The sequence below is a fragment of the Dufourea novaeangliae genome, unplaced genomic scaffold (assembly GCF_001272555.1).
Source record: "Dufourea novaeangliae isolate 0120121106 unplaced genomic scaffold, ASM127255v1 scaffold124, whole genome shotgun sequence".
NCBI classification, from domain to species: Eukaryota; Metazoa; Arthropoda; class Insecta; order Hymenoptera; family Halictidae; genus Dufourea; species Dufourea novaeangliae.
In genome coordinates this window covers 235,224-260,436 of record NW_015374010.1, presented here as the reverse complement: position 1 = coordinate 260,436, position 25,213 = coordinate 235,224, and the positions used below count along the sequence as shown (strand labels likewise).

At 44.6% G+C, this 25,213-nt stretch overlaps 1 long non-coding RNA gene across 1 annotated transcript in view; it reads left to right on the top strand.

Moving 5' to 3' along the window:
- The window catches only part of LOC107188478, an 85,653-nt gene extending 64,214 nt beyond the window's left edge, over nucleotides 1–21,439 (top strand). The window contains exon 3 of the long non-coding RNA XR_001516220.1: nucleotides 21,419–21,439. This is a non-coding gene — a long non-coding RNA (uncharacterized LOC107188478). The remainder of the gene's footprint in view (nucleotides 1–21,418) is intronic.
- The last annotated feature ends 3,774 nt before the right edge of the window (nucleotides 21,440–25,213 follow it).

Genomic DNA, 25,213 nt, shown 5'->3' with positions numbered 1-25,213 from the left:
ACCTTAATAAAGCAAATAATTAAATGTACCATCCTGATTGCAACGAATCTAATTACACGAGCCAGGGAGAGGGGGAGGGTGGCGCCAGTAGTCGTTGCTCGCTGTCCCTTGTTCCTCTTCGAGAATCGTCTAATTTGCTCGATGAAAAGGGTGTCGGGACTCGCTCGATGGCGCGTTGGAGGGGGTGGAACGCGCGACATTGGCGTCGCGACGCGATTATCAACGTCGAAACACGGACTACAGTCATCCTTTATCAATTTGTTCTTTTTGTTTTTATTTTCCCGAATCCATCGAAGTATAGACTTGACGCCTGTGTGTACACGTGTGTCCCGCGCTCTAACCCTTTTTTTGTCGGTCGTGTCCGCCTGCGTCGTCTCTTTATCACTCCACCCTCGCGACGGGAACGACGTTACGAGGGCGATACCGGGCAACGCCGCCGCGATACCTGCACGAGAGCTGCGGCGGCTCTTTGTTCCACCGTGTCCGCCATTGTGCCGCGTTTCCCGTTTGCCAGACTACATCGCGATAAACAGCCGGAAAAGCCAGGATGAATGACGCCTCGCCGCCCGCTCCAACCGTCGCGCCTCCCGCGACTTTTGCTCGCGTCGATACTCTTGCGGAGTCGAATGGCTGGTTTTTCTTCTTTTTGTGACGGTTTGGACAGCGGAGGGTACGAGATGACACGTTGGGAGGAGATCGAATTATGTTGGATTTCAGGTGAAGGAATGTTAACAACACTTTATTAAACTTAACAAGAGGTTTTTATTCAAACGGTTGTGTCCAAGTGACTGAATAGAATGTATGTCTGGCAAATAGCGTGTTTGACAGCAAGAATACGAATGCCTCGGAATACTCTTTGAGATTTTATATAGATTATCGTTTTCTGATTAGGGAACGGATGGACGTGGCCCTTGGTTACAGAGTGACTGAAAAGGTTTTAGAATTTTGGGAAATGGGTTATGTCAGTATAGTGGATTCTGTTAAAGCTATTAACTCTTCCTGCTCGTGTGATTCCATTTGGAATAGTTAATTCACTTAGCGTTTATGACTCGTACTATATCAGCTTGAGTATTCCATGTGGTATAATTAATTCGGTAATTAAATATATGGCATAGTAAATAATTCAGGGCAGAAAGGTTTAATTATAATTGTAATATTCGTGGTTAGAAATAAATATTCCATGTAATAATCCCTTGTCGCTTTCTCTTACCGACGGATGATTTTAACTGTATATTATACAGATTCTCTTTAAGGATCAAATATTTATGAAAAAGATTTCGGAACTCACGCGAAGCATATTTTTTCGGTAGATTTGCTCGTGTAGCAATTCGAACGAATTTCCAAACCGATTCACAAACGGTAGACGACCGCATCTCTAACCAGAAAATTTCTAATTCGCCGCAACGGGCGGGGATTTAGATTCTAGATCACAGTGATCCAACGCGCGGGCAAACATCCGCCGGTCCTTTGGGCTTCGCGTGCCGCATTGCGCAAATATGTATCCCCCGGTCTAATTAGCCTAATTAGGCTAATATAGCCGGTAATTAATACAAATACCGGGGCCCGTGGATATAAAATTTAAACGATATTTGCGGCGCGGCGGCCGATTCTAACGACCGTGGATATCGGAGGCTCGCAACCGGAATTCTAATAATTCGACGTAAATTATTCGTTTCCACGTTCTATTAATAACGATTGTACGATGTTAATTACACATTTCACGGCTACCTTTCCACGTATCGATTCGTTGTCGCTACGTCTTGCGAACCTTGGATGGTCTTAATAAGAATCAGCCCGGAATTCGAATTGAAGGAATTAACACTGAGATACAAAACGTACAGACGTAAACAGTTCGGTTCAAAAACGGTCCCGGGCTAAATAAACGTCGTTAAAGTGACGAGATATCCTCTGCTTTAATTGGATAAGGACACCGTGGCCATAGAAAGTTGCCCGAATTAAATCCATGGTGCGTATAGTTAAATTATAAAAACATAGAATCCTTTTTAATTTCCGAAAAGAATCAGAATAACTTGTTCTTGAGTTTCTTTCATTTATCTTCTTGTAGTTAAATAAAGTTTCCAAATTTTTGACTGCTTAAACTACATAAGCGTAGGTTATCAGCTGATAAATTTTGACTCTGTACTGCTCGTGCACAGTGTAACCCGTGGAAATATGTATATCGCGCACAGATGGGTCGGGATGCGGCGGATTCAGTAATACTTTTGCGGGATTTGCATGCCCCCCTCACTTTCGTCGGTGATACAATAAGGTGTACAGTCCCAAGGCTGTCAGATACACTCCGATCGGCTAAACAGAAGTTTATTAAGCCTGTCAAACGCATTCCCGGCTAGCCGGCTGAAAGAATACTCGAAAATTCCAAGTGTTTCCAATCGATTCATCGGGTATATGGGATCGTGCCGCGATCGAACTGCAATCTAAATTAGTACGAAATTTTTAGTGGCGACTTGACTTCCTCCAATACCCGGCAATACTGACAATTCATCTTTTAGCAGATACGGATAGTTTGACGTTGACGTGAAGATAACGGACTGTTATTAAATATCTCGTAAATTAATGGTATACGACTGAAACAAGTATTGGTTCCAGAATTCCAAGCTCTACCAGTGTGTTAAACCTAATTAAAAAGTCAACGTTACACGTGGGGGCCACTCCTTATTAAGAGCCGACGAACACTCATTGAGTATTTACTGTAATTTTTCCTCGTGAAATATACTTCAGGACTAATTATTGTACTTAACTTAATTAAAAAATCAACGTCACACCTGGTGGCTTTTCCTTGTGAGTAGCGTTGTCTCGTAAAAATAAATTGTACTTTTCTTTACCTCGAAGCAGCTAGACCATTTCACAAAGGATGAAATTGTCATAGGTAGTAATAATCGACACGTAATTAATTAATTATTATAGTTACACGTAGTAATTAATTATCGCTGCAATCATCATTTACACGTCGATACTAGACAAAGACTACTACATCATTGGAGACTATGAATTCTATGCATTTACATTGTATTGTGTTATTCTTATCACTTTAATATTAACCCTCTGTAGACAATGTGGGTAGTCGACGATCCAACTGAAATTCCATTTCTCCTGAACCCTTCCTCCGAAGTTTTTATTTTTATGGAAGTAGTTTCAAACATTCCACTCAACGAAAGATCGTATAATATTACAAATGCTTTGATAAGTATCCCCGAAATTTAAAAATCTTTTCGAAAACCCTACAATAGCAAACAAAAATTAGACTTAAACAGAAACGATCCAGTTTGCCTACGAACTACGAAAACATGTGTCTCCTCCGAAGGGTTAATATTAATAACACTCGAACCAGTGGTAAAATAATCATCTCCACTTGCAAACAGTACTATCACAAACATCACCACTCTAATTCCCCAAATTCATAAAATTAATTTCTATGATACCGACCGACATTCAATTTCTACCCGCTCGTATAAGCCCCCGGTAACACGATCCATGAGGAAAGCATCACGGCACGCGATATCGTTCGCCCCGGAATTGCTCAATCGCCCGGCCAGAATTCTCCTATATAACAATGAGAGGGTGAGGGGAAGGGGGGGGGGGAGGTCATCCAGGTTAAACGCCGGACACACAAAGATCCCCGGAACGAAACGCGTTTCAGATTCTCCTCGGACCTCGGTCGGCGAATAACGTGTTCGGGGCCTTAATTACTCGGTTCGGCGAGGCGGTCCGTGACAGAAACGCCACGGTGTCGACTTTCCCCCGTCGCCCCCGCATCCCACCCCTTCCACCTACCCGTTCTCTACCCTCCAACTACGTCGAGTTGCTTGTTTCAGCAACAATTTAAACACATAACGTTACAATGTAGCCACGTCGTGTTCCGAGAGCGCGTCCGTGTGCGCGCAGGTTTTGCTATAATTACTCGACCGGTAATACAGAACGGGCCCTTGAGTGGCAGCTCATATTACTCGCCTAACCCGCGTGAAAAGTAACCCCCTTGGGGGAACGAGGCGGAATGGGAATTACCGTGGCAGGAACGACGCGGTGAAGAATGGTGGGGAGGATGGGGGACGTTGGGGGACGGTGGCCGGCAGGGGTCCAGGGTTGAGAGAGTACACCGCAGGAAAAAGAACTGGCTCTCTTGCCGGCCTTTTCAACGAAATCTCTTTCTTCCTCTTTCTCTCTTCCTCAACCCCAACTCTTGGCCCCGTCGCTAACGTCCCGCTGGATTTTTTACGAGTGTCCCCCGTTCGCCGTTGGCCTGCCAGAATGGACAAATAAATTGCGAATTACCGTCGCGAAAGCGTTATAATATCGGGGCTCACCGGATCGCCGCGGGTGACGCGCTTTCGAGTTATATCGCGTCGAAAAGTTGTCGTTCATGGGATTTAAACCACGCGCCGATTTTATTCGGCTACGGGGCGGTCATTTTGGTGAACGTACGACGACTGCGGAGATCTGATGGAATTGAAAGGTCTCTTTGGGGAATGTATGTATATAATTTGTTATGATCGGAGGATACGACGGTTTGGCGTTTATTAGGTGGATGTTTGGAAGGAATTCTTTGTTCGAGTGCCTATATACACTAACGTAACCAAGGAGATGGTTATCGAAAACGATGGAAACTATTTCAGTTATTAATACTTTCCATTTATATTTCGAAAATGGCAGTAAAGTTTATTACGAAAAAACATTACTTTCCAATACCCCAATAATTCGTCTTTCTAACAACGTACTAACCAGTAGTGTACTCTAATCCATACCAACATCGACATTGCACACATAACATCAGTCCCTTAACATTCCACACTTTTACCACACGAATCGCCTTTCCAAAAACCATCATCTTATCCCCCCGAATAACCCTCACGAAACACCTAAACAAACACAGGAACCAACAGCATTAAGAACACAGACACCATTATCAAGACCCAGCCAGCCCAAACTTATTTCACCTGGAACAAATTCGAGTTCCCTGTCGCAATGTTAATTACACCCGCAAATAATCCCCAACGCGATATACAACAGACAAAATGTACACGAACGACGCGTGAAATTCATTCCAGGAACGAAGGAACTAGGGTGGGGGTGGGCCCAAAAAACGGGCCAGTTAAATCATCCTTATATAAGAGCGGTGCCCGTCAACTGGGGCCCACTCGGGACGGAAGAAGTGTTTCGTTTCTTCATCGTTCAACAGGAGTGGGGAGGAATCTTGACGCGTGCGATCTTACGATTTCGCGGGGCCCTACCCGGGCCAGTTTCGTGCAATAAATCGCGAGTCGGCCGGAGATTACGCGGCAAACGTAATTCTTGTTTGTAGTTAGATAAGATAGAGAGGGTCTCCGCCTCGACGGAGCGGGCCGAGGCGTGCTGGAGAGAGCCGGAGTTTATGCCTCTATCGGGCGCGGTCTTATCTCAGGAAGTTGTCGGCCAGGACCGTGTCGGGGCAGCCCGTTTAAGGCCGAGGGACTGTTTAACGTGCAAACTCCTTCTCGGAAACACGTGAAAAGTCGCGCCCTTCTGTCGCGCGCACGCGGCCGAGGTACCCTCGCCGGCTTCAAAACGCGCCGCTGAACGAGAGACTGGCGATAACGCGCACGAAAGAATTGTGTTCAGACCCGGTGGATTCTTGGTCTGGCCAGGTAAACCCAGATGGGAGGGAGGTAGGTGTCCGCTACGGGCAGCTCGTGGTCGGGAACCACCGTCGCTTATGTGACTCAACAGGTTCCTATTGTCGGTTTATCGGTCGTCCCCGACTGTCCGCGCTACTGACGATCATCGTTGCCCTTTGATTGATCGGGACTGTAGTGTTGCGCTTCACGTTGGATCCTTGGTCGACGATAAATAGCTGGGATCGCTAACGATAAGTGGTACGTGCTGACTGCAGAGTTGGGTGGAACTTTATTCGGATATTTCTAGGGTAGATGAAAGCACTGCTATTAATAAACTATACTTAGTCTGGAAGTTGACGGTCCAGTGCGTGGTTTGAAATGAAAATCATTACGATTGCGGTAGATTTAATTGAATTGGCCTTGTATTGAAAATACGATGGTGGTACTCTCGAGGAAATATACTCGTGAAGTGTGATGTGGTTCTTCTATGATTTTACCGCGTTGACTTCCAGGCCAATATCCATCAGTCTTCTTACCACCACACGAAAATATTTTCTAAAAAAAATATACATACGTACTTTATTTCCCGTGTCACCCTTTTCAAGGTATAGAGTAAAGGCTTCTCGAGGTCATCGTTTTCTCTCTTCGTTGTCGCGATAGAGTATTCCAAGTAAAACGAAACAAAAACTCGTGCTTCGTTACCCCAGCTGTTGATGAAACTACGGGGCCAGTAACTTTCCTGATCGCATGAAGCGCCTTTCCGGTCGGAGGGCCCCGATTGCTAAAGCAATTACTCGGATCCGCTTACAGGATCAACGCGTAATAATTCGCTGTAATTGCTCGAGTCATATTCCAGAACCACTACCAGAGAGCATGCGGTAGATTTAGGGAAAACGGGGTCCGTGGCAAAGACAAAGCGGCCTGGTGGCAAGGAGAAAAGAGGAGTGGGGATCGCGAGAGAAGTTAAAAGGTCCGATCAAGAGAAGAAAAAGAAGAACGGGAACACGGATGGGGGGGCAAAGAAAGGAGAAGTATAAGCGGAAAGAGGGCGACGAGGAGCAAGAGGAGGAGGAGGAGGAAGAAGAAGAAGTAGAAGAGGAGGAAACAAAAGAAAGAGAGTGAAGGTTGTAGGTTCCCTGTGTCCCGAGGTGGGGGAGTAAGTTGTTGGAAGAAGGGTTTGAGGCGAGTCACAGAGCCTAACCGTGCACCACTCGAACTCGAACTCAAACAACTTTAAGCCGTGTGTACTCGCGCAAACAAAACAGCGCACTAATTGCTTACGTCACTCGGCAAGTCAATGGACTTCTTGACTGAGCACTCTGTGAGTCATACAACCAGAGAGTCCCGGGCGAGAGGTGCGCTGCCGCGCCGCCGTCGCCGCCGCCGGAGCCACCTCGGGTTTCAATTAAATCACGTCCACGCACTGTTTACCTCGTATAAACGCATCAACTCCCTTATATATGTATGTATATATCGCGGAGTCGACGCGCGGGACGCTAATGACGATGACAAGACGAGGACAGAAAAGAAAAGGTGGCCACAAGGCCCCGCGGATAATCGTGTATCCGGCCGGGAATCGGTTTTTCCCACCGCCATCCTGTGACCGACACACAATTTAAATATCATTAAGGCCCATTAAGAGGACAATTTAGCTACATCGACGAATATTTTTCGAATATATTCGAAACCAGGCCTGTTAGTGACTTAATTCTCATCGACGCCGAACGGGATCCGCTCGAGGTGTTCCTGACGCCGTTCGGACGATCGTTTCGAAATTACATCGCGGGTAGAGCTTGTCCCTCGAGACCAGTAGATGACGGCCAACACGAGAGTAGATACCCGCGGACAGCCTACTCTCAAGGCTCTATTAATGGCCCCTATCAGCGGTCTCGTTTTCTTGCATTACGGTAATCGCTGTTTCTCCCGGTGCTAGGCGGATGGTAACGCAAACTGTTCATCGACGCGTTGTCCATACGGGCGATTCGAAGGCGTGACAGAAATGGGCTGGCTTCGATATCACTTTTCTTCCATAGAACGGATTGTAATGGTCATAGGAATATTCTCAGATGTATCCTATGACATGTTACGAAAACAAGAAACTTCCACATAGATCGACTTAACAAAAAAAAATTATTCCCATGTAACAGTTCCGATAATTTACCTCCTATATCCGCGGGACACGCCCCCTCCCACCCCCGTCGGTACGTCTTCATAACATTCAATCGCAGAAAATTCATCGACGAGATAATGGGCCCCCAAGATCGTAGGTCGGAGCACGTGTTTAAAGGACCTCCAGAGCTCTCGAGGACCGAGGAACGGTAATGGAGTACGGGGCCACGCTGGAGGGGGATATCCTCTGGCCAGGTATCTACGGCGGACAGACGGGGCGACGATGGGGTTGAGAATGGAAGCGAGTAGACGATGGTCCGGTCGGGCAAGGGTAGGGGATTAATTAATAACGTCGGTAATTGGACTCCGTTCGATCTAAGATAGCTTCTATAGCCCCTTCTCCCTAACCTTGCATATCGCGCGGGGGTGTGGGGGGTGTGTGTATGTGCTTGCATGCTCGAATACACCCCCAGTTTCAACACGGGGCTTCTTAGGCGAACTTGATCACGGGGATGCCTCGTATTTCCAATTGTCCTGTTAACTGATGGCCATTAAATACTCTTTATCGATGAACGGCTTAAATTAGGGTGAAAATTAAAAGTTATTGTTCCACAGAAGTAAGTCAAGTACATATCTACGATCCAAAAAGACCCGAAACTGTACCCCATTTTCTATTTCCATACAATTAGGCCCGGGATACTTAACGCTTAACCATTCATGAACCGAAAACCGCATTCCACGAGTAAATAAAACTTCACAAAAAAGTGGCGCGCGGCTTTAAACGATCGCCTTTGGATTGCTAAAACTTCACAAGGACGTGGACGTTGGTTACACCGCGCAGAGACCGCCCCAAGGAGGGCAGGTGAGAAGTGGGGAGGGGGATCGTTTACGTGGCGGTGTTCAGGCGGCTTGGACGGGGTTTTCGGAGGTCTTTATTAACTTTTTGCGATTCTCGATCAGGCCTGGCTGCCCGGTGGACAATAATCATCGACCCGAAACGTTCCCTTCGGCGCATAAAGACGACACTTTCTTGCCTTGCGCCTCCACGCTTATCGGCGTTCACCATCTGCGTGTATGCGGGTTTCGCGCTCGAAAACCTGTCTCCCCCTTCTCACGACGGCGCGTTCTGTGTAACGGTAACGCGACTTTTCGCACCGATCCTCGATCACTCGCGATAACGAGCGGTTTTTTCAGCTAGGGAAACGGTCGAAAACGATAAGTCCCGGGGACCATGGTCTGACAAATCGAGTCTGGCTATCGGACGATCGAGTTATCGACTCCCTCTTCCTCTCCCCCCAAGGGAGGGGGAGAAAGAATAGAACGGTTTTGTCGCGGTGACGAGAGCCGATCGTTCTCCCCCTTTCTGGAAGTGGCTGTCCGAGGATTACACGAAGGGACGACTAGAAGAGAGGAAGTAAGAGAAATCGAGGGAGCAACGGTGACGAGGAGAGGGAAGTTAGAGCCGAAGCTAGTCGTTTCACCGGCTCGGTTTTTTGCCCGCGGCATCCTGATTGGTGTTTTTGCCCCCACAAGCTCGATCGGGATCGAGTCAGCGCACGGCTAAGGTAAGAGGCAAGAGGCTGCACGGTGTCAGTCAATTACGCCTTAACAATGGGGTTACGTTTCAATTACATCGACGAGGAATTGGGTGTATCCACCGTGGGCTCGATGGAATACCGGTCATTGGTCCAGGCCAGGTCTTCCGTCGAAGGTAACGATCGTTAGAGTCGCCTCGGATAAACCCATACTTGGTCTTCCACTACCGAATTAGAGTCGTTTATGGACCGACTACGTGGGATCGCGATTATTCTTTTTCTTCTTTTCGTGTTGACGTCTATGATGGTGAGACCTTGAAAACACTTCTTTTGATACGATCTTTTACGATCTTTTGTCGAATATTGGTCAGGCTAGTGTATTAGATATTGCTGGTATACATATTATTTTCGACAGGTAAATGATTGTGTTTCAATTTCTGTATTTCATTTGAAGATCCAGTTCAACGAAAACTGCATACAACTTCTATAAATTCAATTTCCATTAATCAATCGACGTACAATATCCACCTGATTACCAGTCGTAGCACCTAATCATCGTTCATTGAACAGCAGTATATACGTTCTGATTTATGGTTCGTTTTTAGTCGATATGTTCAAGTTTATTCGATTCGATTTCCGTCTTCCTGAACAAAATATCTAACGAAACTGCTTCTGCTTGAAATTAACACAATTTAAAGGAACGGACCTTGAACTTAAGAGATACCATACGTGAATTACAAAAAAAAAAACCACGAAGCTTCATCGTAATCTGTCGATAATCTTGTTCCAACAGCAACTCGACAGAAACCTGGAAAGTCATCTCTGTATTCTCCCCTGATGCACTCCAATTGCTGTTACATTATTTCCCATTTACACTCCTAACACACATTCCTCCCCTGTTCTCTGCATCGAAACGGTAGCTGCCCTTTCAACAACTCCAATTTCGTACGCGCCTTTATCCGACGTCCGTTTCACAGGTAACCGTGAACGATGGAACGTCTCTTAATTGATATTCCCGGGCGTGGAGCGAAATCTGTCGGATCACACCGTATCCACCGACAACAATACACCGTGTAAAGAGTTCCTGGACGCAAAAAAAAAATAGATGAAAAAGGGGTGGGGGAAGCAGACGCTGACCGGAAAAAAGTCGGGTGCACCGCGGTGTCGACATCCGTTTTCTCTGAAGTTCGATCAATCGAAAAAAATAGCGTAGCATGACGTGCCGTTGCGTGGGCCCGAGATAAGGTCCCCTCGGGGCCCTGTAGGTGCGGAGCATAAGACCCCGGAGTCGTCGAACCGGCAACGTCGAGACGCTGTGGTCCCGCGGTCTCTCAGGTAAGGAGGAAAAGGATGAAGAAAAAAAACACCGCTCGGTTGGGGGGGGGGAGGGGGCAGGGAGGAATCGCCCCCTAGAATGTCCTTTGTCGCGCGGTCCCCCTTCCCCCTCCACCGTCTCCGTACACCCTCTCCTCGACGTCGAGTCGAGTCCTAAGGCCCCGGTGTTCGGGGCCCTTCACGTGCGTGGAATGCGTGCTCCTACGGACCGTGGCTGCGCGGGATGGGCCATCGTCGTATTTTTCGCACTTCGTTTGTATTAAATTCGTGGTACATATATTATATTTTGTACTATAGTTTGAAAAATTAACGAAAAATATTTGTCCCTTGTAGGATCATTTAAACACTTGTTGGTTTATCCACGATGTCGAATAGGGTAATGAAATATTCGTTTTAATGTATTGGAGTGTTGTATAGTGAATCGCATACTTGTTACAAAAGTGTTGACTTGTTCATCGATTAGTATTGCATATATAATTGGTACACTTGTGTTCCTCTTGAGTATTCTTTACGAACATAGATCAATTCAAACGTGTTCAATAGAGTAGTCTCTAAGAAACAGACTCATGATACGGTTCAAATGTTCAGAACCTCTCTCTCTGTATAGAGTGTATCCCCAATTTAAACGTCAAAACATCGGGAGTGTGTAGGGGATCGATAAAACTAAGAAAAGAAGTCGATTGGGGATTTTCATGTTTTTACTCCGTTTCGGAAAATATCGCAAAAATTGTAGCTAGAAATTATTCTCGTGATATTTGATTCACTGCACCTACGATTCAACCTATTAGTTACTCTCTTGAGTTAATTGGCTTCGAAAAAACATTTTGCTTAAAAATCTTAAACGAAATTTAAATAAAATCTTATTTAAATTTTATTCATCATTATATAGATAATAACATGAATAAATAAGTGGAAGAACGGAAACTTTTTCCTGTTTAGTAATTTTTTTCCATAATGGAGCAAAACGGACCAAATCTCTAAAGGACTTCTTTTTTTAGTTTATCTGTCCTCTCCACGTTCCTGAAGTATTAACATTTAAATTGGAGACACTCTGTATACCAGTAAATCCAACGGGCATAGAACCAATGTCCGCTTCGAGTGCCATTTCGCCATTTTCTTCGAGATCGCTGGACTCTGTCCCTTATGTTGGAGCGGTGCGTTCATCTTCGTCGTTTATACACGAAATCTACGAATCTTGATCGCGTGTCCGAAGCATCGTAAGCCTCGTGAAGAGGGATTATTGAAAAGGAAAGAAGAGGAGGACGACTGAAGAAGTGGGTGGTGTGTTGGAAGTGGGGAGGTTAGGTGGAGGGAGACTGCTATATACGAAAGCATCCTCCGAACTGTCGAATCGAATATCTGGGTAATGGCTTTCTGGGTCTCCCGCTGCCAGGAACACGGTCCCATCTACGGCGAGCTTAAATTAAGGGTGGACCCCTCATTTTCTTAAAATATTAAATCATCGTTCTGGTGTCGCAGCGGGGCTGCCACGGGGGCCTCCATTGGACCCCGAAAGAACGAGGGCCCACGGGCCCCGTTGGAGGAATTAAAATTCATTGGTCTCAGAAACCCATGTCACCGGTCGAGTGCCATCGTAAATACCTGCGGTCCTCTTCTCGGTTTGAGCGAGGTCACCGTAAAAATTATGCTTCCATGGTTCCAGGAGGGCCCACGGGCCCCGGACGATCTTTCCACCGGGATCTGTTCGACTCTGTACACGAATTCACGGTGATGGTATTTACAAAACAGAACTGTGATCGATGTATGTGTGTGTATGTATGTTGGTACGGATAATAAGTTTGTTCATGTTGGTAGTTCCTGCTGTGTCGATTCCCTTAGCTACTGAACACATTAATAGTAAGACGGATTGGAAAGTTACGGATGACTGACTGGTGTGAATAGCGAGTGACTATCGGTGGTACACGAGACTAGATGCATAGTTTCGAATGACCTATGACACTCGATACTGAGAAAGAATCGAGAACATATTAATCATCAACAACCTCCACACCTCTAATGATTGATCTTCATGGTACCGTTGCATGATCCGCATGAATTTTCAGTCAAGAGAAAATACAGTACTTAGGGGACTTAATATTCAATACTCTCGAGAATCCAAAGAATTCACAAATCTGCCAAGCAATCGATTCGCAATACTGTCAAGCACGACGTTTTAAGACCTTTCGTTCTTAAAATACAAACATTTTTCGATATCCCGGATTCCATCGATATACCGATCTGGCTACGTCGAATTACAGTTTATAGTCACGCGATACCAAATATTTGTCGCCAAACAGAATTCAACGATATAACCACGCAAACAGTTCTGTACGCTTTCCAAAAAGGACCAACTCAACGCAGCATTGTTTATTATCCTGTACATGGTGCGTCGAGATTAAACGTGTAATTGTGGGCAGACAGAGAGAGAGAGAGAGGTTGCTGGCCGAGGGAGATATAGGTCTGTGGCAGGGCGAGCAGGTGCAAAATACGATTTCCTGTTAATCTTATTCCAATGACTAGAGGCGCGGCGGCTCTGACCTTCTATCTCCCTCTTTCTCTCTCTCCCTCTCTCTCACATCCATTGCTTCGCAAACACTCGGGTCGCTTGCTCCGGAGTGCAGCAGTCAACTCCTTTAAATCGTACGGCAGATTCGTTAGAAGTCGTCGGGGACGCATTAGTCGCCCCTTTAGACCGTTTCCAGCACGACCACGTACATATACATACACCGATACGATCTTCGAGGCTACGGTCTCGAACGGAACGAACGGACCGACGCGACCAGGAACGAAAGGAAGAAACGGCGACAACGCGCGCGACTGGTTTGCATTCGCCGTTTGTGAGATTTTCATCTGTTTTCTCGGAAATTCCGACGGAATAATCGTGGACGGTAGGGACGGGAAACATCGTGGCGAGGCCTCGAAGATCCTTAAACAGGACAGGAAGGACGGGTTGATTGCGTTGGGACCGACACGGGCGATCCTTTTCGATGTCCTTAGTCGGCGAACACTGGAAAATAGGACGAAAGTGTTCCAGAAAAAGTTGGATGTTCGTTTGATATTTTGTGGGAAAAATTAATCTTGGTCTGTGGATTGGTATAAGACTTCATTGACCTATGAATTGTGGTCGAAGTAGGAGGATAGAAAGAACTTGGGGGATACAGATGTTTGTGGGATCAATGACAGTAAAATTGAATCATCACAAGGTAGAAAGTTAGTTAGGTATTGCATTATTAGTATAGATATTAGCTTAGGTATTGAAAATCTGGTTCAATATAGGCCCATTTACCGAAAGCGAGGAATCGAACGAAACGAAGGTTCATTCTCAAATTGAGTGGAATGACTCCTTTCGGAATGTTTTCCATTCGCTTTAATATCGAATTGAACGCATTCAACTCTGAATGATCTTTGACCGTTCGGATACATCAACAATTTCCTCGGAACGACCGCTGTCCGTAAATCTATACGAAGGAACAATGCTAAACAGCATCACGAGGAGATTCCCAGTCGCTTTTCGGGCCGACGAATCAGTATGCTTACCGGGTAAAAAGCCTCTTAGCGTCAGAAGGGTTAATCGTTTTTAAAATTTCCGACACGTGAAAGAGAGAAAGAGAGAGTGAGAAGACACGGAGGGCTTCAAAAGAGCGTATCCCGCGTAAGCACAGAACAGAGCCCGGGTACCTGTTGACAGATATTTGCATCTGAATGGAGCGTGCTGTTCCACTAAACGACTCGCCTAATCTCCCCGAGATTATTTTCTCGAGGACACGAGTTTCCTGCCCATTACCACCTCGTTCTTTTTCTGTTTTCTCCGTTCCGCGTTAATCCCCTAGAATCAAACTTCGTGATCCGACGTGACAAGCGGACACCTCGCCTCTTTCCATCCACCGTTTCGACGTACCAAGACGTACGAAAAGTGTACCATTACCTTCGATAATTAGTGTCCTAATTGTAGTAAAGGCTTCATGGGGTAAGCCACCACCTATGTCAACAGATTTGGGTTAGTGCTAGGTGTTCGCTTGACAGACATTGGCTCTCTAAAGTAGGACCGTGCTAGTGGATGCAGGTATTGCTTCTACTGTAGAAAGCATAACTCATTGTGAGCTACTCATGGATGCCTACTCCCAAGTGGACGCAAGCGTGGTAGCTACTCCCGATTGTTTGCTCTCATGTGGATACCTAAGAATATGTCTTTGGTCCATACCATTTAATCCATATTAAAGGAAACTGAGTATAATTTTCTGCAGTCTGACTAGATGTATCTGGGACACGTTGAAGGTGTTGGTTAAAGTAGACCAGAAATAATCATCAAAGCAGGAAGTATATATCCATGGACCTCCCCGAAAAAATAATAATTGGAAAGGTCCTTTCTTCATCAGAAGCTTTTTCTGTATCCACGCGGTGCTGCTTACATGCCTTCTTATTTCGAGTCACCGGTATATACGCAACACACAAAGCCCGATCCAACGATAGAACAATCGGTTACGCAAAGAATTTCAATTCAAGGCTGCCCACGCGACTAAACGACGCATGATCCTCCGAGCGAGCGACGGCACATCAAACGTATAATTAAATTTACATATATCGCGTTGCTGCCACGGTGTATATGTACATATATCCTATCGACGATATTAAAAGGAGGCGGGTGACCAAGAGACTAATCGATCACGCTGGTCTAGAGGGCGAGCGATATTACCTGGACAAATTTATATCTACCTTGTTGACTATATTCTCGTTCCACGAGGCATACGCGAAGCAGATTCTCGAGCGATTTTGTCCAGCAGATGAAGAGAAGCTTCTACATAATCGGGGGCCACGACCCAGTTTGTATTTATTTCTTATCGGAAAATTGATGACTGGACTGAATGTTTATACAAATGTAGCCTAATTTACAAAAACTGGAATCAATTAAAAGTTTCGTTACTTTATTCGAGGGTCCTAACAAAGTACAAACCTCCTTCAATTTTATCAAACTCTTAATTAGATTGAAATCTATATTAATGACTTTTTAGCTCTAGAGAAAGACTCGGTATCTCAGAATAAAATCGTGGGCAGAACGATTCCTGGGCCCACCTGGAGATACACGAGCAATGCGAAAGAACACCTAGATAAACCTAATTTAATTAATAGGTTACGCGTTAGGCGCGGCCGTTATATGCGCATGTCAGGATTAATGACCGGATAAGATTGTTAATTCCACGTCGGCCGTCCATCATGTCAATGCAAAGATACGCTACGGACAACGAGCTCCTACCCATATCACTCGTGTCTGTGTAATGTGACCATACATCTCTCTGTGCGTTCACAATCACGCGAATACTTAAAGTAATAGATATTTATGTACATAAGCGTCAGATATAATCTTTTTTCGGGGTAGTGGAAGATAAACGTGATATCTTTATTGTACTAATGATCGTAATTAATTTTTAGATTATCCTTTGTAAGATTTTCTTTGGCGAAATACACATTAGGTCGTTGAACATGAAGTGAGCAATTTCATCGATAGGTGTATTTGACCCAGAGATGGGCACAATTTTATCCTGACCTTTAAACAATTCATGAGATTAAATAATTGTCTGCAAAATGTTTACTCATTCAAGAAGAAATATTATTTTATGATAAAAATTGGAATTACTATGTTCAATCAAGTGAAAATGACGAAATATTTTTTTCATCACAAGTAGTAAAAAAGTTTCAGTCGTATCGGTGGCGACAATTCTCATTTTGTTTTCGTTCCCCGTGCCCAAAGGGATCTGCCGGTCGCTTTTTCTTCATCCCTCGAGATGATCGCCGATGCCTCGAGGTATATCCTCCGCGTGATAAACAGGAACGATGACCGGGGAAGTAAGGCGGCTTGAACGTTCGATGGCTCATAACTGAAGTGTGGCGGCTGAAATAATGCCAGTTTAAATGAGCACCGACGTCTTCGAGGATAATATGTTCGAAGGGTATAAATTCGTGCTATCTGTTCACCCGTAACTGTTCGCGATTTTATGAAGACGTTCGTCCTGATGTCTTCATTCGGAATCGCATCGATCTATCGGAACATTCGAAAGAATTGTTAAACTATTGCCTCGCTTCTTACAGAAACTTACGTTCAGTACATCGGTCACGTTTGTTATTAATATCGGGTATTAGTCATTTCAGAAATAAAATAGTCTTCAATGCCTGAATTTCTAGCATCGACTGACAATCGTTAATACATCGAAAAACTTCGCCTTTAAACCATAGATCAGAAGACACGGTGCCAACAAATGCTCAAACGTTTACACCGCCTAACTATAGGTACCAGCACACCCACGTTATCTATGTTAACACGTCGACTGCCAACTACGAGATAACTCATAGTTGAGACATTGCAAAGAGGCTAGCTAGTTTAAATAACGTTACAAAATTTTTACGCAAAATAAATATCGCAGTATAATTTAAAACAAGACAAACAGCCTTTGTTAACTAACCGCATATATTTTTGACGATTGATGACTCAAAAAACGAAATAAAATATGTCTGGCTACATACGTCCTTTTTCACTGTGGCAGTCAAGGTGCAAGCAATCTCACTAAAACTCAACAAATCCTCACAACGTTCAATCACCGAAAAATAAAAAATTCCCCACATTTTTGCTAATAACACTATCTCCACGTGCTGATCATCATGAATCACAACGGATCACCGAATGCCTCTATAGACCCTGGCACGTGGTTCCACCGCAACAAAAGGGCCGGTCCTGCGCCAACAAGATAATAGAAAAATTCTCAAACGCCGTCTCTTATTATGTTCCACATCTCTCGGCTCGTCTCTGCGAGCCGCGCGGCGTTCCTCGAACCTGGTCCAGAGCCTAGACGGAGAAGACCCGGAGAGCGAAACGTGCCAGAAGGGGACACGACGTGGAACGATGGAGAAAGCGAGAGACGAATTGGGTGGTGGGAGGCGAAAGGGGAGGGCACCGGGAACAATTAAAACACATTTATACGCCGGCCAATTCGTGATCGCCATTCTCGTCGGCGCTGGGCCCCGTGAATAGGTCCCTGGATGACGTATTAACTCATATTTGTCTCTTGACAATACCCCCGGCTAAACTCTCTGCCCAGGTGTCCGACGTTTTACACTCTTCCATCTCTCGGGAGGGACGTACGAGCGACGAGCGTGCATGCTCGGAATTATAATGGGATAGAGGCCGTAACAGGGAGAACAGGGAGACCAAGGGGCCACGGAACAAGCTCGGGGAGGTCCCAGTGGTAACAGGATTTCGTGAAAGGAAAAAATTTCATTTGGCCGTGAAAGAGGAGGGATGGTGGGGAGGGCGACGTCCACGGTGTCGTAAATAGGCCGTTCCGGGGGCGTAATAACAGGTCCCGGCGTCGATCTCGATCGGAGCTGAATGAACCTCGTGTAAAAAATTAAACGCGTCGCCCGCTCGCTGAGACGTCGCCCTGGACTCCAGGCGAATTTTCGTGACTTTTACAGTCGTTTTTGGGAATATCTCCGGGCGTTGAGGGAGGCGAATGGAATAGTTTGCCGAGGAAGATTGTTTAACCGCAACCCGATAGGTGGATGATTTTTTTATTGTATGTGTACTGGGGTACGAAAAGGTAGTTAACGTGCGTGAACTGTTTTTTGGGAAATAGGCTGTTTAGAAAATATAATGCAATTCATACCGTTACAAATATCCTGATATCGATGAATGTAAAAATCTACCAGACAGATGGAAACGGGAAGTCCCTAAAGAGCGTGCCGAAAATACGATTCATTGAGGTGAAATCATTCTCCACGATTACCAGGGCAAAATAAAAATTGTATGAATTTCTTCGTTACATTTCGTAGTAGATTCTAAATGGTTTTAAACGAAGACGAAGGGAATGATCGATAAGGGGCGAAGAGAGAAGCATCGCCGGCCCTGTCGGTACAGTTCCACATTCCACGTTCACGACGGGTGGGCCCCGTTCCTCGAGTATCGCTGTCTTCCTCCGCTTCATATTAGAGGCACGACAGTTCCGTTGTGTGTTTTTGTGATTGATCACGTGATCTCGTCATTCGATATAATAAGATTCGCTTTAATCTGCCCCGGGGAGAAGGAACGATGCCGCCGCCGCCACGGTCGCAGATTACCCGGCATAACCGAGATGAAAACGGTTAAGCATCGTTTCTTGTACTCGGCCGTACCATATTATATTTCTGTCTGATGCAACAATGTGGTACTCCTTTATGCGATAAAAGATCGGGCCACGTTCATTGCGGGCGTTCTTGCAACTTGAATCTCGATCGAACGGTGGACGCTGTTGATATGGGTATTATCATCGATTCAGCAATCTTTGGTATTTATTTTTCGTGCCAATTGTTTATATGTAGAGTCAACTTTTTACTGAATTAATTAGAACGCTAGCTTGTAGATAAGTAGGACACATTGGGAAGCCTCAGACTGCGTACTAACGATTCTTCAATCTTAAGACTCCGTTATGGATCATTTTATATATTGATATAGAGATGACTTTCGGCCCTATAGGACTCTTTCAAAGACAGGTTTGGACACTTTCGATTCGATGCAAATGACTTCGAACCAGCGTGGACCTTGAAGAGACAGATGAAAGCACGATGGATTTGAAAACGGAGCAGTCTAGGTTAGAGAAATTAAGCGCAGATAAATAGATATGAAAATAAACCACTTACGATGAATTTAGTGCCACCCAGGCACATTGCGTTCCGTTCATGTTACAAAATAAATTGCGCTCGATTAACCCTTTAAGTAACACTACCCTGTACATTAATGTTTATAGTGTTTTACTTACATTTTTATTTTGGAAACGTACATCGACGTGAAAGCGTCCAATCAATAAGGATCTGAAGTGATTTCGCTATATTTTCACAAGAACATAAAAAATCGTTATAGGAAATAGATATATAAATAGGTACCCGTTTGTCCACACAAGGGTTAAACAATTCTTAAACCGTTGAAATAGATTCAATTTTTTATTTTAAACGCTCATGTTTTTATTCAAAGATTATTTACAATTCAACATTTAAACGCACAGAAATATTATCAACTGTGATATTCCTCCAAAGTACGCGTGCGGTACCGTACAACCATATCGTAAAATACGTTTCATGCCAGATGCAGCTATATCGAAAGGGTTAACAATCCCAGCAGACGCGCAGAATGATCCGTGAATCGTCGTTCCTCCGCTCTGAATCGTCGTCGCTCAGGGTAGAAAAATATCAGGATCGAGGAACGTGTTCACCCATAGGGCCCCGAGAATGGTCGAAACAGATATCGACAGAGAATAAGAGAGAGACGTCACGTGGTTAAGATTCATTAAAATCGCAAACACGACGGATCCCCGCGTTCACCGGCGGTACCAAACCGAAAGGGAACCGGACAAAACGAAGAAAGGGAAGTGATGGTGGTGGTTGGAAAGGAAATTCGTCGAGCTCGAGCGTATTTTTTCTTTTTTCATCCCCCCCCCCCCTCCTGATACCCGGCGGTGGCCGTTTAATTAGCTGCACATCCGTGCTGCGCCGTGGTAACGTTACATCATGAAATGTTTCGATGTCGGCCCGCTGATTACGAGCCTCCCCACCCTGTTCCCCCGTTTACACGACCGAGAGAAAACTTCGGGAATTATTCTCGATTATTCAAATTCGCAACCCTTGCCGCGAGACAGTGCGCGAGCGCGAGCGCGCGGAACGCCGATTCAAATTTATGCAAAAATCCGGGAACGCGAACCGACGTTCTTATTAATATGGATCAATTTTACGTATATACCCGCCGACGATTCGTGTCCTCTGCCTCGTACTACCCGCTTGTTCTTCCCTTTATCTCTTTGCGTCACCTCAAATTGGACCACCTGAGCGACGACGAGATGCTATTGGGTTGGTGGAACGATGTCCGGCAGGATAACGAGTACTTTTCACTCGTTGGTCGCATCGGGAAGTGGTGGTCACCGCTGCTTTCGAATTTTTTTCATATTTATCGTCGATACCCAGTTCTGATTTCGATCGGATATCTTTGTACAGGGTGTCATAAAAGAGCGTTTCTATTTTGTTTTGTATCGATAGATTTTTTCTGTTTAAGTTTGGTCTCTGTTTCCATTTTACAGTTGTGGTGGTGTGGACGAACCAGTTTTATCGTGGGACGTTTGACGCCTCGAAAACGTGTATATTGTAAGAAAAATTTTGTATCGATATCAGTCGACTGTTGTGCAGAGCACAATCGGAATTATGAGAAATTCTCGCTTAGGCTAAGTTACATTCAAGGAATAGTGATGGAAGAATTTATTGAACAGTATACAAGGGTCAAAATAGAACCTGTTCTAGTTAAAGTCCCTATTTCAAAAATTAATCAACAAGGATTAGAATTTACATAACACACATCAGCAGTCTAAATAACATCGATGAGCTTCGGTTATTCGACACTTAATTGATTACGAAGAGGATATCTTTCGTCCACAAAGGTATCATAACCAATTTCATCACTTCGACGAACATATCCGTTAATGTTGAACCATTATGGAAGCAGAACTTCCGTCCGGCGGAGTCCTTAATTGCGACATCGTCTGCAGTTTGAGTGCCCTTTAAATATCGTTAAGAGGATCCGCGCAAGAGGGTCCAGTGTCGAAAGTTGAGGGAAATTCAAATTCGATCGCGATGTGGCTTGTTATGTACCCGTTATTCTGTAATTCCACTTTTCGGAAGTTAAACGGCGTACTTTGCGCTTCTGAAGATGGTCCCCTTCTTCGCCCAACCCCCGCGAACTTCACTGCTTAAGAGTGAACCGTGTTGCGCGAACGAAGTCTTCGTTATTCCACTGTCTTTCTTACTCTCGATCTTGTGTTTCAGACATGACGCGAACAATGGCGTCGCAATCGGAATCGTTGTTGCAGTCCTGAATCGAATTCTCGGAGGAACTGAAGGTGAGTCATTTCTACGAAATATAATTTATTATCTTAAGCGTTTGTCAATTATTATAGTGTCGAACGAACGATATTTTTCTTTACTGGCTCTTCTGTTCCTTTTGTTTTTTGTAAAGAAAATGCTCAGAAATTGAAGTTGCAGAAGGCTCTAAAATTACTACACTTCGGGTATTAAAAATGTTTTTTTTTGTGTATAGAAATATAAAAGTTTCATAAGGAGATTTAATTAATTATCGATTGTACGCGAGAGATCATTAAATCGTTAATATTTTACAGAAATTTCCTTTCGTCAAAATTGCGTCCATATTTCGATAATATTTTCGATTCGTTCAAGTAATGAACGATTTTATCATTTATTTTATTCATTAATAATACGATCGTTATCACAACGTGCATACATACTCGATTCAAGAAGGGACGGAATCCTCTTGAAAAAATAGAATGCATTGCAAATGCTGAACAAACTTTTTGTACGAGATTTAATTTCCGAATTTCATTGAACAGCAATCATTTATTTTATATATTTACTTGCAATAATTTGTATCAGGGAACAACATTTTCGTATAAAAATACTGAAAATCATTATACGGAGGATGATTCTGGCAAAGGGGTGGTTTCACCCCATAAAGTCGCGTCTCAGCCGATAAAAAAAAATACGTATCCCTTATTTTTGACTGTTTAACATACATACGAAGTTACATTAAAATCGGAGAGGGACACTTCCGGTGTCTTCCCTTGTTAGAAACAATCTCGACCAGTTCCGCGACGCGTTCGTCGAATAGAATTCGGCAGGATCGTCGTAGCCGTCGTCGGGGAAAGAAAATATTTGGGAACCAGCGCGTCACGGCGTCCTCCGAGATTGCGCGGGGCGGCGGTGTCGAGGTACATCGAGTAAGTTGGCTTGACGCTCGTCGGAATATCGCGGAACCACCGACGAATTTCGTATTCCCGGATGGTAGGCTAGTCAGCTTCTGACAATACCGCCCAAGTGACGTCCCCGCACGGTATGTGGGTATACGTGTAGGTACACCTAACTGTGCCGCACTGAAAATGCCCGCCTGACCCTAACCGTAGCAATGTCTTCAAATCGCCCGCGAAAAGAAAGTCGATCAAGCTTGTCCCTCGAGCTTTCGCTGTAGTAAGAGAAGAATTTATACCTCTGATGATTTCGTAATTAATTTGTTAGGGCTACCGAAAAGAAATGACGTTTGTTCTTAAATAATCTTCATTGCAAATTTCGAAGTACAGTAAATCCTTGTTAAGTGTTCGAAAGGTGCTCGGTACTACACATTAAATATTTTATGAACTAATTGCCATATGAAAGAAATATCATTGTCTTCAGAATTCCAAGCACTATCCCTGTGGTACACCTCATTAAACAGTCTTAAAATGCTTGTCCGTGCAGAGGAGCCTTCAAACATTTATCGAGGATTTACTGTACAGATAAAGGCGCTAGTCACTTACCCTATTGCTTCATCAACTAGTCCCCATCTGTTATGACAACCTTTTGTCTAGGTTATATTAATCTATAAAAACCTATAATTACATTCACATGAAGTTACTTTAGAAATTTAAAAAGATGGATCACAACAAACGACATCACATTTCAGTACCCCTAATATATGTACACCCACGAGCAAACTCGGCTTCCACTACCGGAAAAAGTGGCGTAAGGCCTCCTACCACTTGGTAAATTTATTTCAAGTACTGAAATAAATGTTAAATCGATTGTTAATTTGGCATAAATTTTAATAATTCCCAATACCAAATTTTAGGAGGCTCTTCTGCAACGCCACTTTTTCTCCTAGCAGAAGCTGAGTTTGCTCGTGAGGGTACATAGAGGAAAAGGTTCCTGAATTTGTACGATCGCCTAGGTTGAACCACTACTGTAACTAGATTTCTGTAATCAATTTGCGCCACATGATAGACAATATGTATTGCGTGTACACTAAATTAGTTAATGTAATCACCCCTAATGTCTCGTCCATCATACGGTGCAAATAACTTACACACAAGTTGTAACAGTGGTCCTAAGCAATGCTCCAATTTTCCCTACCGTGATTCTGTTTCGGAATTGTATCTTTTCCATTATCAGTCATAGAGGATCGGTGGAAAAATCTGCGGCTCTCTCACCGGTTCCGAATTCGCATCAAAAATTCGCGCACGGAAGACAATGCCGGTTGATTTGGAAAAAGCGCGCGTATCGACGGGAGGGGGTTTCGGTCAGCGGATCGCAAGAGGTATCTTCCATGTGGAACAGACAGAAAGAGAGAGAAACAAAAAAGAGGGGGCCAGAGAGCAAGTAGGGGATGGGTAAAGAAGGGGAAGGTGGGTGGTTGGTGAAGAGAAAAAAGGAAAAAATTGAACGTTCGAGGCATTTTGTTTCCGATCGTTGCACGAATGAGCCGGCAAATTGGAGTCAAATTTAGCCTGGCTTTTGCGAGCCGTTTAAACCTTTCGCTATGCCGCTCTGTAGAGAGTTTGCTGCACGCAAATGAAGAATTGTCAGCCAAATACGGTTCGAGAGCGGTAAAGGGGCGAGGGAGGGGGACGGACGACGGCGGAGCAGGGGATGAATGGGGCGTAATGCCGGGTCTACCCTGATTGTTGCCCTCTTCTCCCTTCCTCGACCTCTCTCGAACCCATCGGAATTTCCAGTACGAATTTCCGTCGGTGCCTGGGCGACGTCACTTCCGTCCCGGGGACAAGCGGAATCGTCAAGCTGCGCCGTTGCGGGGGTACCCGCGAACCGCCGCGCGCGTTTTCCAGGGATCGCGTCGCTTTCCGGTGACTTTCAGAGGAAACGTTCGCGGAATTTCGAGAGGCTAATTCGTTCTTTCGATCGGTATCGATCTGACTCGCGACAATTCGATACACCTTTTCTTTTTACCTTGGGATCATTCGAGCACCGCGTTTTTTGGTACAGTTATCGAGCACGTGGTCCGGACGTTGTCATACGATTGATTCTTATGTGTTTGTGGAGATCGTAAACATGGCATTCTATTTACGGAATAATTAACCCTTAACTACGGACTACTCGTCTCGGAGATTAATTATCCGACAATGATTACATTGTGACACTTTTTATTATTGTGAGGAATTTCCTGGAATTCTCTGGATTATTTGAACAAAGGCGAGTGTTCCCACGTGTTTGTGGTTAAGGGTTCGAACGAAATTAGTATAATTATAATAATTAAAATAATTATAACTTGACGTTAATATATAAATAGGAATCATACGATTCAAAACTATATTTGCCAAAGAATCAAATGCCAACGTATACCAACACTGATATAAAATGTATCGTATTGATCCAACCAACTTGCTAACGTATCGAATGGAAGAAGCAATAGATCGTCTCGAATCCGAGAATTTTACGAAAAAATTGGTGCACCTCAAGCTCGATCATTTCGAAAGTCAGTTTCCCTCCGACTTAATGAAGCGTTTCGTTGATTCGGCCGGGTGAGATCGATCGTGCTATTTATTCGATTACCGGCCGGGCCAGCAGGCATCGTGATTGGTAGGTAGAGACCAATGAAATTCCCATACAATATCGGCCCCATGTCTTTCACAGTCCGATGAACTTTGACAATCGCGTGGAGGGGGAAGGGGGCCATTCGGTATTGAAAGGGAACGCGGTCAATTTGAGCCAAACGATCGCTGACAGGCAGAACTCTCTGACCGTAGGCGAGGTTCCTCTAAAAACCTCGAAAACGTCGAA